Source organism: Muscardinus avellanarius (assembly GCF_963383645.1).
Source record: "Muscardinus avellanarius genome assembly, chromosome: 12".
In the NCBI taxonomy this organism is placed as follows: domain Eukaryota; kingdom Metazoa; phylum Chordata; class Mammalia; order Rodentia; family Gliridae; genus Muscardinus; species Muscardinus avellanarius.
The window spans coordinates 73963121-73977178 of NC_137798.1; positions in this window are offsets into that span (position 1 = coordinate 73963121).

Sequence of the window (14058 nt, forward strand, 5' to 3'; positions counted from 1 at the left end):
AAAATGCAAGAACAAAGTGGTTTAATAGGGAGAGGGAATGATTAAATTTGGTCAAGTCGAACTTAAAAAAAAAATTTCAGCCAGGCATGGTGGCTTACGCTTGTAATCACAGCATTTGGGAGGCTGAGTGAGGAGGATCACAGTTTTTTGTTGTTGTTGTTGTTGTTGTTGTTGTTGTTTTTGGTGGTACTAGGGTTCCTAGAAACCCTTCTACCTCCGGGTTACACTCTCAGACACCTATTTTTTATATTCTTAAGCCAGAGAGGCTGGCTTCGAACCTGTCTTCACCTCCCAAGTGCCGGGTGGGGGGGTGGAACCACGTCGGGCTGGGGATCACAGTTTGAGGACAGCCTTACCTACTACTTAGTGAGGCCCTTTGCAACTCAGTGAGACCCTGTTTCAAAATAAAGGATAAAAAATAGGGCTGGGGGTTTAGCTCCATGGTAGAATGCCCCTGGGTTCCATGTTCAGTACCGCAAAAAAAAAAAAAAAAATGTATCCAGGTGTGGTGGTGCATAGTAGCACATGTCTATAATCCTTGTACTTGGGAGGCTATACATGTGCAAGGACAGCCCAGCAAGTAGTGAGATTCTCATCAACCTAGTGAGACCCTGTTTCAAAATAAAAATAAAAATAGGGTTGGAGATATAGTTCAGAGGTAGAATGCCCCTGTTTTCAATTCCCAGTACCACACAAAAAATTGTTATTTTTTATATATTTGTTTTAGTTGTATACACTTTTAAAGTCCTTACACATCCCTCCCCTTTTTTTTTTGGTACTGGGGATGGAACCCAGGTGCATTCTACCTTCAAGCTATACCCCAAGCTTGCTTTTATTTTTTCTTTTGAAACAGGGTCTCACTAAATTGTGGAGGGCCTCACAAGTTCCTGAACCTGGCCGTGAACCTGCAATCCTACTGTCTCAACCTCCCAAGTACTGGAATTACAAATGTGAGCTACCATGCCCAGCTTTGCACACACTCTTATAAGAAAAAAATCATGTAAACATTTTAGCTAAACAAGACAGATCTTCATATATATATATATATATATATATATATATATATAATGTATAATTTATTTTATTGTATTACCAGTCTCTTCCCTCTTCCTCCAAAGTAAGAATTGTTAACAGTTTGGGTTGTATTTTTTCTACATTCTTTTCTTTACATTTATTGATAAGTGTGTGTACATGTAAGATGTGTGTTTATATGATTTTGTGTAATTTTTATTTTTGGGGTTTTTTTTGTGATAATGGCATTTGAACCCAGAGGCATTCACCTTCGAGCTATACCCCCAATTTTATTTATTTGAAAACAGTCTCACTAGGTTGATGAGAGTCTCACTACTTGCTGAGGATGTCCTCAAATTCGCAGTCCTCCCATCTCAGCTTCCCATATACAACAATTACAGGTGTTTGCAACCATACCTGCCATGATTTCGTATTAAATTTTTTATTTTTATTTTTATTTTTATTTGTTGGTATTGGGTTTTGAACCCAGAGGCATTCTACCTCAGAGCTACACCCCCAACCCTATTTTTTATTCTTTATTTTGAAACAAGGTCTCCCTGCGTTGCAAAGGGCCTCATTAAGCTGAGGCTGGCTTTGAACCCGCACATCCTTCTGTCTCAGCCTCCCAGATGTTGGGATGACAAGCGTGCGCCACCAGGCCCAGCCTGTATTAAATTTTTATAAATGTGTGTTTTGACAAACATGGCATAGTGTACATATTCTGCATTTTGAGGTTTTGTGCTTAAAATGGGCCTTGGAATATTTTATTTGTTGTTATAAAGAGACCAACCTATTCTTTTTTTCTCTGTATGTTACATAGTTAACATTCCATAGTATGTGAAATTCCATAGTTTTTTTTCCAGTTTCCCACTGTTACACACTGAGGGGGGGAGCATCATTCCATGCGCCTCTGTGAGCCCATGTGAGTGCTTCTCAAGAATAGACACCTGTAAGTGGAATTGTTAGATAGAAAGGTATGGACTTTTTTTTTTTTAAGTACTGAGGATTGAAACCAAGGGCATTCTTCTTCCGAATTATACCCCAGCCCTATTTTATTTTTATTTTGCAAGAGGCTCTTGTAGGTTGTTGAGAGTCTCATTACTTATTAAGGTTGTTTTCAAACCTGCGGTCTTCCTTCTTAGTCTCCCATGTATAGGGATTACAAGCAAGTACCAACACACCCGGCCTAGAACATTTTTTTATTTCCCACAAAGAAACCCATATCTATTAACAATTACTCCCCATTCCCAACTCCACTGCTACCTTAGCCGTAGGCAACCACTCATCTTTCTGTCTTTATAGATTGGGATATTTGTATAGACGTAATAATCCAATATGAGTTTTTTTGCAACGGCTTTTTTTCTTATTTCTTTTTGTTTTTGTGGTACTGGGGATGGAACCCAGGCTCTTCTATCCCTGAGCTACATCTCCAGCCCTATTTTATTCTTTTTTATTTTGAAAGTGTCTCTAGGATAGGGATGACCTCACTAAATTAACCTAAAGCTAGTCTTGAACCTGTGATCATTCTGTTTAAACCTCCCAAGTACTGGGATTGTGCACATGCGCCACCATGCCAGCTCCTGTTTCATAAATGTGCACCAGCACGTTCGGCCTAACTGGCTTCTTTGATTTAATGCTTTCAAGGCTCAAGCTTGTGTAGAATATATCATTCCATTTTATTGCGGAATAAAATTACATCCTGCTGTGTATTTATTTCCTAGCACTGCAGAAACAAAGGGACACAAACTGGATGGCTTACAAGGGAAGTGCATTCTTTCACAGTCCCGGAGGCTGGGAGTCCGCCATCACAGTGTCCATGGGTCTGTGCTGTCCCCTTTGGTCTTGGAGAGACCCCTTCTTGCCTTTCTAGGTCTGGTGGAATTCCTTGGCTCACAACAGCATAACTCTAGTCTCTGTCCCTAACTTCATAAGGCCTCTTCCTCGTGTGTCTATCTTTACCTTTGAGTCTTGTGTCTCTTTTTCTTTTTCTATAGGACACTAGTCATTTTGAATTAAGGGCTCACCCTACTCTAATATGACTTCATCTTAATTACTTCAGAAAGGCCTTGTTTTCAAATAAGCTCGCATTCACAGGTACTGAGGATTAAAATTCAACATATTATGTGCGGGGAGGGTGCTGGAGATTGATTCTAGCGGTGTTCAACCTCAGAACTACAACCCCAGTCCTATTTTTTCTTGTGTGTGTGTGGTCCTGAGACTCGAACCCAGAGGCATTCTACTTCCAAGCTATGCCTGAGTCCTATTTAATTATTTTAATTTGAATCAGTATCTCATTAAGTTGTGGAGGATCTCACCAAGTAGCTGAAGCTGACCACGAACCTGTGATACTCCTGTTTCAGCCTCCCAGGTACTGGGATTACAAGCATGCACCACCACGCCTGGCTTCCTAATCCTATTTTATTTATGTATTTATTTGTGGTGCTGGGGACTAAATCCAGGGGCATTCTACCTCTGAGCTACAACTCAGTCCCTCTTCTTTTTTTTTAACTTAGCCTTGCTAAATTGTTGAGGCTGGGCTGGATGTGATGGCACATGTTTGTAAGCCCTGCACTTGGGAGGCAGAGACAGGAGGATCGTGCAGGTTCGAAGCCAGCCTTGCTGGCTTAAGAGACCCTGTTTCCAAATAAAATATAAAATAGGTCTGGGAGTGTAGCCCGGAGGTAGAAGGGTTCTATCCCCAGTACCACCAAAAAAAAAAAAAAAAAAAATTGTTGAGGCTGGCTAAGTTGTTGAGAGCTTTGCTAAATTGCTGAGGCTGGCCTCAAACCTGCAATCCCAAGTACTGGGATTATAGGCAAATAATACCAGGCCCATCTCTTGCTTTATTTTTCTCTTTTATTTTCTTTTTTGTTTTTTGTTTTTTTTTTTTTGGTGGTACTGGGGTTCCTGGAAGCCCTTCTACCTCCGAGCTACACTCCCAGACCTATTTTATATTTTTGAGACAGGGTCTCTTACGCCAGCGCGGCTGGCTTCAATCCTCCTGTCTCCGCCTCCCAAGCTCAGGGATTACAAGCGTGCGCCACCACGCCCGACTTTTATTTTTTATTTTGAAACAAGGTCTCCCTAAGTTACCGTGATTGTCCTCAAACCTGCAGTCTTTCTATCTCAGCCTCCCAAGTTCTGGAATTATAGGCCATTTTCAACATATCTTTTTGGAAGGCACAATTTAACACATAACATGTAGAAATGCTTCATTCTGTGTTTCCACCCATCAGCTAGTGGACATTTGTGTTATTTCCACTTTGGGGCTATTGTGAATAATGGTACTGTGAACTTTTGTGTGGGCATGTTCTCATTTCCCTGGATGTATAGCTGGGAGTGGAATTGCTGTGTCATATGGGAACTGTAGGTTTAACTGGGGAACTGCCAGATTGTTTTGCAAAGCAACTGCACCATTTGACAGTCCCACCCACAGTGTTTGAGTTTTCTCATTTGTTCATATCATTGCCAGCACTTATTTATTATCTTTTCTTTTTGAGGGCCATTGTAGTGATACCTTATTGTGATTTGGATTTGTATTTCCCTAATAATTAATTGTTTTAGTCAGTATTCTCACTGCTGTAATCTAAAACAACAGACCACCATGGTTTAGAGGAAGGAATATTTACTCGCTTACAGTTCTGGCGATTTCAGAGGTTCAGTTCATGTCAGATCAGGTCTGCAAAGCTGAAGACATGGTGTCAGGAAGCAGAGAGAATGGGAGAGAGGAAGACTCTGCTCTCACATCAAGAGAGAGAGTAAGGGGAGGAGGGACCATATAAAATTCCCAAGGCCAAACCCCAAGGAACCCCTCAACTAATCTGCCTCCAACATGGATGCCTTATTTCCATGACATAAGAGAGACATTTTAAATTCAAACCACAATACTAGCTGGGTGTTGTGGTGCATACTTGTGATCCCAGTACTTAGGATGCTGACACAGGTTTGAGAACAGCCTCAGCATCTTAACAAGACTTTCAGCAACTTAGTGAGACCTGGTTTCAAGATAAAAAAAATAAAAATAGCTGGGTGTCTAGCTCAGAGGTATGCCTGGCTCTTTTGTGCTTTTTTTTTTTTTTTTTTTTTTTGCAATACTGGGGATGAAATCCCCAATGCTGGGATTACAAGCGTGCACCACCACGCCTGGCTCTTTTGTACATTGTAAAATAGTATATATTGTTATAACCAGGTGTTATAATCCACCATTTGAGAGGATGAGACAGGAGGATCGCTGTTTGCAGACAGCCTCAGCTACTTAGGCCCTTTGCAACTCAGTGAGACCTTGTTTTTCAAAAAGAATAAAAAATAGGGCTGGGGGTGTAGCTCAGAGGTAGAATGCCCCTGGGTTCCATCCTCAGTACTGCAAAAAAAAAAAAAAAATAGTGTATATTGTTGTTATGAATGGAATATCTTCTTTCACATTATTATAATGGGTTTGGAAAACTTTCATATCAGACTTTCTAAATTGTCGTCGTGTCGTCGTTGTCCTCCTCTTCTTCTTCTTCTCCTTCTCCTTCTTCTTCTTTCTTGTGGTACTGAGGATTGAACCCAGGGGCATTCTACCTCCAAGCTACAAAGTTACATCCCCAGCCCTATTTTATTCTTTATTTTGAAACAGCATCTCACTAAGTTGTGAAGAACCTCACAAGTTGCTGAGGCTGGCTGAGAATCTGCTATCCTCCTGTCTCAGCCTCCTGAGTACTGAGATTATAAGTGTATGCCACTTCGCCCGGCTTCTAAATTGTCTTCTATGTTCTGTTAGAAATAAATTTTAAAGCCGGGCGTGGTGGCGCACGCTTATAATCCCCCGCACTTGGGAGGCAGAGACAGGAGGATTGCGCTGGTTTGGAGCCAGCCTTTCTGGTTTAAGAGACCCTGTTTCCAAATAAAAATATAAAATAGGTCTGGGAGTGTAGCCCAGAGGTAGAAGGGCTTCCAGGAACCCCAGTACCACCAAAAAAAAAAAAAAAAAAAAAAGAAAGAAAGAAAGAAATTTTAAAGCCAGGCGTGGTGGCGCACGCTTGTAATCCCAGCATTCAGGAGTCTGAGACAAGGAGGATTCGGGTTCGCGGACAGCCTCAGCTACTTAGTGAGGCCCTCTGCAACTCAGTGAGACCCTGTTTCAAAATAAAGAATAAAAAATTGAGCAGGGGGTGTGGCCTGGAGGTCAAATGCCTCTGGGTTCCACCCCCCAGACCCGGAAGAAAAAAAAAAAGAAATTTTGAGAGTATCAAAAAGACACATACTTGAAAATTGTTTAGCAAGGCAAGTTTACTTTTTTGCAAAAAAAAGTGCTCCCGGGTAATTAATTGAGAGCACACTTGAGGAAGAACCCGGTGCTTCTGCTTTTCCTGGTAGGAACTACAGCTTCAGATTCTTCAGGGTCAGCTACGGAGGACAACCAGGGATCCTGGGCTTAAAACTTGTAATTTCTTAGGAGATGCTAATTTCACCAAGGAATCTGTGTTTCTCCAAGGTTACAGAATGACAGTTTTACAAAATGGAGTTTAAGTTAAGCTCTTCCTTTGATAAAAAGATCTAATTATATTCTCACAGCTAAAAGTTGGTTGATGACTTATTATTTACCCAAGTGATTTTGATTCAGCCATCTGTTTAGAAGCTGTGGTTCTTTTTCATCCTGTGTTTTTTTTTCCCCCTGCTGATTCACAGTTTTTTCCTCTTTCGGCTCCAGATTAAGAGTATTTTAATGGCTCTCCCTGCTGTTGGTTTAACCTCGCTCCAGAGTAGCCCCTACGCTGCCATCATGTGTTCTTGGATATATTAGTCTGATCCTGTCACTTTCTTTTTAAATTGGCATTCCATTACTTAAAAGACTTTATCCCATTAGGTCAGCATGCCTATAATCCCAGTGATTTGGGAAGCTGAGACAGGAGGATCACAAATCCAAGGCTAGCCTGGGCAACTTAGTGAGGCTCTGTCTAAAACTAAAAAAATAAAGCTGGGCATAGTGGTACACGCTTATAATCCCTGCACTTGGGAGGCTGAGACAGGAGGATCACACAGGTTTGAAGCCAGCCTCAGCTACTTAGTGAGGCTCTCAGCAACTTAGTGAGACCCTGTTTCCAAATAAAATATAAAATAGGTCTGGTAGTGTAGCCCAGAGGTAGAAGGCCCCTGAATTTCAGCCCCAGCACCACAAATTAAATGTAAATAAATAAATAAAAGGGCTGGGAGTATAGCTCAGTGGGAGAGCTCACTGGATTCAATCCCCAGTGTCACACACACAAGAGGAGGACCTTTCGTGACTTGTCCTATATGTACTTATTCCAGCATCATCTGTCTCCTGACTTATACAGTATGTACTATACTATGCACTAAAAATGTAGTTTTGAGGACCAATTAAAAATTTGGTAGTAGCCACATTCAAAATGTAAAAAGACCCAGGTGTGGTGGTGCACGCTTGTAATCCCAGCATTTGGGAGACTGAAACAGGAGGATCACGGTTCTCAGACAGCCTCAGCTACTTAGGCCCTTTGCAACTCAGTGAGACCTTGTTTCAAAATAAAGAATAAAAAATAGGGCTGGGTGTAGCCCAGAAATAGAAAGGTTGGGGTTCCATCCCTAGTACTGCAAACACACACACACACACACACACACACACACACACACCCACCAAGTAAGTTCACGAACCAAAGTGAACTTACTTTCAATAATGTATTTAGAGCCAGGCATGATAGTACATACCTGTAATCCTAGTATTTGGAAGGCTTGGAAGGCTGTGACAGGAAGATTATAGGTTTGAGGCCAGCCTCAGCAGTTTAGCAAGGCTGTCAGCAGTCTAGCAAGACCCTGTTTCAAAGTGAAAAAATAAAATAGGGTTGGCAGTGTAACTTGGAGGTAGAATGCCCCTGGGCTCAATCCCAAGTACCCCCTTCCTAAAAAGTTAACATGGAGCCAAGTACAGTGGTGCACACCTGTAATCCCAGCTATTCAGGACACTGAGGAGGCAGGAGGACTACAAGTTTAAGGCCAACCTGGCAACAGAGAAAAACCCCATCTCAAAAATAAAAAGAGTTGGGGTAGTTCTGAGGTTGAGTGCCCTTGAGTTTGATTCCTAGTACTAAAAAGAAAAAAAAAAAGAGGGAGAAAAAGAAAGGAAATAAAAAATTATCGAGCCAGGCTCAGCGGCACATGCTTGTAATCCCAGCACAGGGGAGGCTGAGACAGGAAAACTGGAGAATCACAGTTCGTGGCAGCCTCAACAGTTTATGAGGCCCTCTGAAACTTAGCGAGACCCTGTTTCAAAATAATAAAATAGGGCTAGGGTACAGCCTGGAGATAGAATGTTCCTGGATTAAATCCCCAGTAACCCCACACACAACAGGAATTATCAAGCTGGGCATGGTGGCACATGCCTGTAGCCCCACTACTTGGGAGGCTGAGACAGGAGAATCGCAGGATTTGAAGCCAGCCTCAGCTAGTTAGTGAAGCTTGCAGCAAGCTAGCTTTGTTTCCAAATAAAAAATAAAAATAGGGCTGGGGGTAGAGCCCTGGGTTCCACCCCAGTACCCCCCCACACACAATTGAGATATTTTTACATTTTTTTGTAGTCTTCAAATTTTAGTGTATATTTATTCATTTTTTTATTTGTTGTGGTACTGGGGATGGAACCCAGGGGCCACCTACCTCTGGGCTATGCCCCCAGTTCTATTTTATTTCTTATTTGGAAATAGGGTCTCACAAAGTTTCTGAGGCTGGCTTTGAACCTGTGATCCTCCTGTCTCAGCCTCCAAGTACTGAGATTATAGGCATATACTACCACATGCCTATAAGAGTGTTTTGTGTGTGTGTGTGTGTGTGTGTGTGTACATTTTTTTTTTTCAGTACTAGGGATGGAACCCAAGGGCATTCTACCTTACAAGCTACACCCCCAGCCCTATTTTTTTTTTTTTTTTTTTTTTTTTACTTTGAAACAGGGCCTCTCTAGGTTGATGAGAATTTCGCTATTTGCTGAGGCTGTCCTTGAACATGACATCCTCCTGTCTCAGACTCCTCAGTACTGGTATTACAAGTGTGTGCCACCATACCCAGCTCCTATTTTAGTTTTTATTGGTAGATAGTATCTTAATTAGTTACCGGGGGCTTTACTAAATGCTGAGGCTGGCCTCCAACTAGCAATCCTCCTGTCTCAGCCTCATAAATACCAGGATGATATGCATGTACCATTGTGCTTTGCTTCAGTGTGTATTTTATACTTAGAGTACATCTTTTTTTTTTTCTTTCTTTTTTTGGTGGTACTGGGGTTCCTGGAAGCCCTTCTACCTCTAGGCTACACTCTCAGACCTATTTTATATTTTTATTTTTGGAAACTGGGTCTCTTAAGCTAGCGAGGCTGGCTTTGAACCTGCGCGATCCTCCTGTCTCCACCTCCCAAGCGTGGGGATTACAAGCGTGCGCCACCACGCCTGGCCCTTAGAGTACATCTTAAGGTTAGTACCTCTTTAATTTGCTTAAACTTTTGCCTGTAACTGTTAGGCTTCATGGCATTCACATCCTTGTACCTGTCATTCTTTTGCCTTGAGGAACATATCCTACACGCCTTGTCTACCTGGAGGGTGTGTGTGTGTGTGTGTGTGTGTGTGTGTGTGTGTGTGTTACTGGGGATTGAACCTGTGGCATTCTACCTCCAAGCTGCACCCACAGTCCTTTTTATTTTTTGTTTTGAAACAGGATGTGGCTAGGTTACTGAGAGTCTTACTATATTACTGAGGTTGGACTCAAGCCTATGATCCTCCTGTCTCAGCCTCCCAAGTACTGGCATTACAAATATGTGCCATCATGCCGAACGTGTTTCTCTTAATAGCACCCTTACTTTCTTCAGGGCTGTTTCTGTGCGTGTATGTGCTTTTGTTGTTGGTATTGTTATACCATATTGCAGCTTGTTCATTTACATCTATTTTCTCTTTTCCAAGTGTGTGTGTGTGTGTGTGTGTGTGTGTGTGTGTGTGTGTGTGTGTGTGTCTGGGGATGGAACCCAGGGGTATTCTGCCTCAGAGCTACACCCTCTGCCCTATTTTTTATTCTTTATTTTGAAACAACGTCTCACTAAGTTGCAGAGAGCCTCATTAAGTAGCTGAGTTTGTCCACAAACCATGATCCTCTGGTCTCAGCTTCCCAAATCTTTATTTTAAAACAGCGTCTCACTGAGTTGCACAGGGCCTCACTAAGTAGTAGCTGAGGCTGTTCAGGAACCCCGATCCTGTCTCAGCCTCCTGAATGCTAGGATTACCAGCGTGCGCCACCACACCCTGCTTCCTCTTTTCCAGGTTTTGATTGTGCCTTTTAACTCTTTTTACTTTATGGCAAAGTATGTCTAGGTTTATGTTTTGGTACTAGAGATTGAACCCAAAGGAATTTTACCTACAAGCTACATCCTTAGCCTGATTTTATTTTTTATTTGGAACCAGGGTTTCACTAGGTTATTGAGAGCCTTGCTAAGTTGCCAAGACTGGCTTTGAACCTGTGATCCTCCTGTCTCAGCCTCCCAAATACTAGGATTATAGGTTTGCGACACTCTACCTGACAAAAACTTCTATTTGAATTATGAATATATACTAGTATAGAATTTCATATTCATGCCGGGCATGGTGGTGCACACTTGTAATCCCCGCGCTTGGGAGGCTGAGACAGGAGGATCGCACGGGTTTGAAGCCAGCCTCAGCTACTTAGTGAGGCTCTCAGCAACTTAGTGAGACCCTGTTTCCAAATAAAATATAAAAATGAGTCTGGGAGTATAGCCCGGAGGTAGAAAGCGCCTGGGTTCCACCCCCAGTACCACCAAAAAAAAAAAAAAAAAAAAAATTCATCTTCATGTAGAACTTGAAAAATAAAAATTGTTCAAAACTCTACTACCATAGTTAATAGTTTGATGTTCAATTATTTCATAAAATTTTTTTAAAATCAGAATTTCAGCCGGGCGTGGTGGCGCACGCTTGTAATCCCCGCGCTTGGGAGGCGGAGACAGGAGGATCGTGTAGGTTCGAAGCCAGCCGCGCTGGCGTAAGAGACCCTGTTTCAAAAATATAAAATAGGTCTGGGAGTGTAGCCCGGAGGAAGAAGGGCTTCCAGGAACCCCAGTACCACCAAAAAAAAAAAAAAAAAAAAAATCAGAATTTCAGGTTTTTAGCTGGACATGATGATGCATGCCTCTAATCACAATACTTAGGAAGCTGGTACAGCAGGATTGCATGTTGATGACGAGGCTTAGCAATCTAGCAAGGCCCTCAGGTACTTAGTGAGACCCAATTTCCAAATAAAAAAATAAAATAGGGCTGGGGATGGGGAGTATAGCTGAGAGTTAGAATACCCCTGGATTCATTTCTCATTACCATAAAAATAAATGAATAAACAAACCAATAAAACAGGACTGGAAAGGTAGTTTGGAGGTAGAATGCCCCTGGGTTCAATCCCTGATACTAAGAAGAAGAAGAAAAAAGATATGTATCTTTATCACCATTCCAGAAAGTTCCTGCATGCCTGGAACGCTCCTCCCTGGGTTTTGGATGTTGCGTCCCTTACTGTTCTCAGAGCTCAGCTTCAGCTCATCTGCCTCTCACCTCCACCCTCGCTCCTCCACATGTGACCATTGCCGAGATGTGTTACCAGCCTAGAATGGTTGGGACTGTTGTAGAATTTTATTTTATTTTATTTTATTTTATTTTCATGGGTCTGGGGCTAGAACCCAGGAACATTTGACCTCTGAGCTCTACCCCCTGCCCTATTTTTTTTTTTTTTTTTTTGGTGGTGCTGAGGGTGGAACTCAGGAGCTTTCTATCTCTGGGCACACTCCCACATCTATTTTATATTTCATTTGGAAACAGGGTCTCACTAAGTTGCTGAGAGCCTCACTAAGTAGCTGAGGCTGGCTTCGAACCTGTGCGATCCTCCCGTCTCAGCCTTCCAAGCGCTGGGATTACAAGCGTGCGCCACCATGCCTGGCCCTGCCCTATTTTTTATTCTTTATTTTGAAACAGGGTCTCACTAAGTTGTGAGGGCCTCACTAAGTAGCTGAAGCTGGCTGTAAACCACGATCCTCCAGTCTCAGCCTTCCAAATGCTGGGATTACAAGGGTGCACCACCACGCCCCGCACTGTTGTAGAACTTTATATAACTAAAGTCTCTTTTGTATCTGGCTTCTTATACTTGACCTAGTTAGAGATTCATCTGTGTTGCAGGTATCAGTTAATTTATTTTTATTGTTGAGTAGTATTTTTTATAGACATGTACCACATGGGCTTTTCTAATTTGTCTATTATGAATAAATATGCCATGAACATTCTTTGGGGGGAGTACTGGGGATTAAACCCAGGGGCATTCTACCTCTTAAACTATACCCTGAGCCCTATTTTATTGTTTTGAAACAGGGTCTCAATAGATCACCGAGGGCCTCACTAAGTTGCTGAGGCTTGCTGTGAATCTACATTCTTCCTGTCTCAGTCTCCCAAGTACTGGGATTATAGGTGTGTGCCACCACTCCTGGCTGCTATGAACATTTTTTTTTTCTGGTAGTGCTGGAGATTGAAACCTGGAGCTTTCCATCTCTGAGCTCTACCTCAGACCAGTTTTGTTTTGCTTGTTTGTTTGTGGTACTGAGGAGCTCAGGGGCATTCTGTCTCCAAGTTATACATACCCCCATCCCTGTTTTCTCTTTATTTTGAAACAGGGTCTCACTAGGTTGGTGAGAGTTTCACTACTTGCTGAGGCTGGTCTTGAACCTGTGATTCTCTTGTTTCAGCCTCTCAAGTACTGGGGATTACAAACATGCATCACCACTCTCAGCTAAAACAGCATAGCTATTATCTTACCATTCTTTAAACTTACTATAATAATTGTCATGATTCTATTTTTCTACTCCAACAACTGATTATCTCTATAGACATGATTATAACCCCAGGTTGTTATAAATATGAAATTGTTTTTTAAAAATTTATTGAAGCCGGGCATAGTGGCGCACACTTGTAATCCCAGTGCTTAGGAGGCTGAGACAGGATTGCATAGGTTCGAAGCCAGCTTCAGCTACTTAGTGAGGCTCTCAGCAACTTAGTGAGACCCTGTTTCCAAATAAAGTATAAAAATAAGTCTGGGAGTGTAGCCCAGAGGTAGAAAAGTCTCTACCCCCAGTACCACACACACACACAAATTATTGAAACCTTTATGCTGGGCATGGGGATACTTGGTTGTAATCCCAGTACTTGGGAGGCTGAGACAGGAGGATCACAGGTTCAAAGCCAACCGTGACAATTTAGTGAGGCTCTCAGCAACTTTGTGAGACCCTGCTTCCGAATAAAAAATAAAATAGGCTTGGCAGTGGAACTTGAGGTAGGATGCGCCTCGGTTCTGTCCCAGCACCACACCACGTATACACAGATAGTAATAGAATAAATTTTACTCAGACATGGTGGTGTATGCCTGTAATCCAAGTTCTTGGGAGGCTGAGACAGGAGGATCACAGGTTTGCTGCCAGCTGCAGCAATTTAGTGAGACTCTCATCAACCTAGAAGCACCTTGTTTCAAAATAAGTGCTTGAAATGTAGCTCAGAGTAAAATGCCCTGGGTTCATTACCCCGTACCAAAAAAAATTTTTTTTTTGTTGAAACATTGTGTGTGTGTGTGTGGGGGTAGTACTGGAGAATATAGCATTCTACCTCTGAGCTACACCCCCAGCCCTATTTTATTATTTTTATTTTGAAACAGATTGTCAAGCTACAGAGGGCCTTACTAAGTTGATGAGGCTGGCTACAAACTTGAGCTGCCCCTATCTCTGTTTCCCTAGTGCTGACACCTTCAAAAAGTGATGAAGAACAGTACACAGTGGGAAACCCTCGGCCATGGAAATGCATGGTGGCGCACGCTTGTAATCCCAGCATTCGGGAGGCTGAGACAGGAGGATCATGGTTCAAAGACAGCCTCAGCTACTTAGTGGGGCCCTCCGTAACTTAGACCCTGTTTCAAAATAAAGAATAAAAATAGGGCAGGGGGTGTAGCTTGGAGGTAGAATCCCCCTGGGTTCCATCCCCAGTACCACAC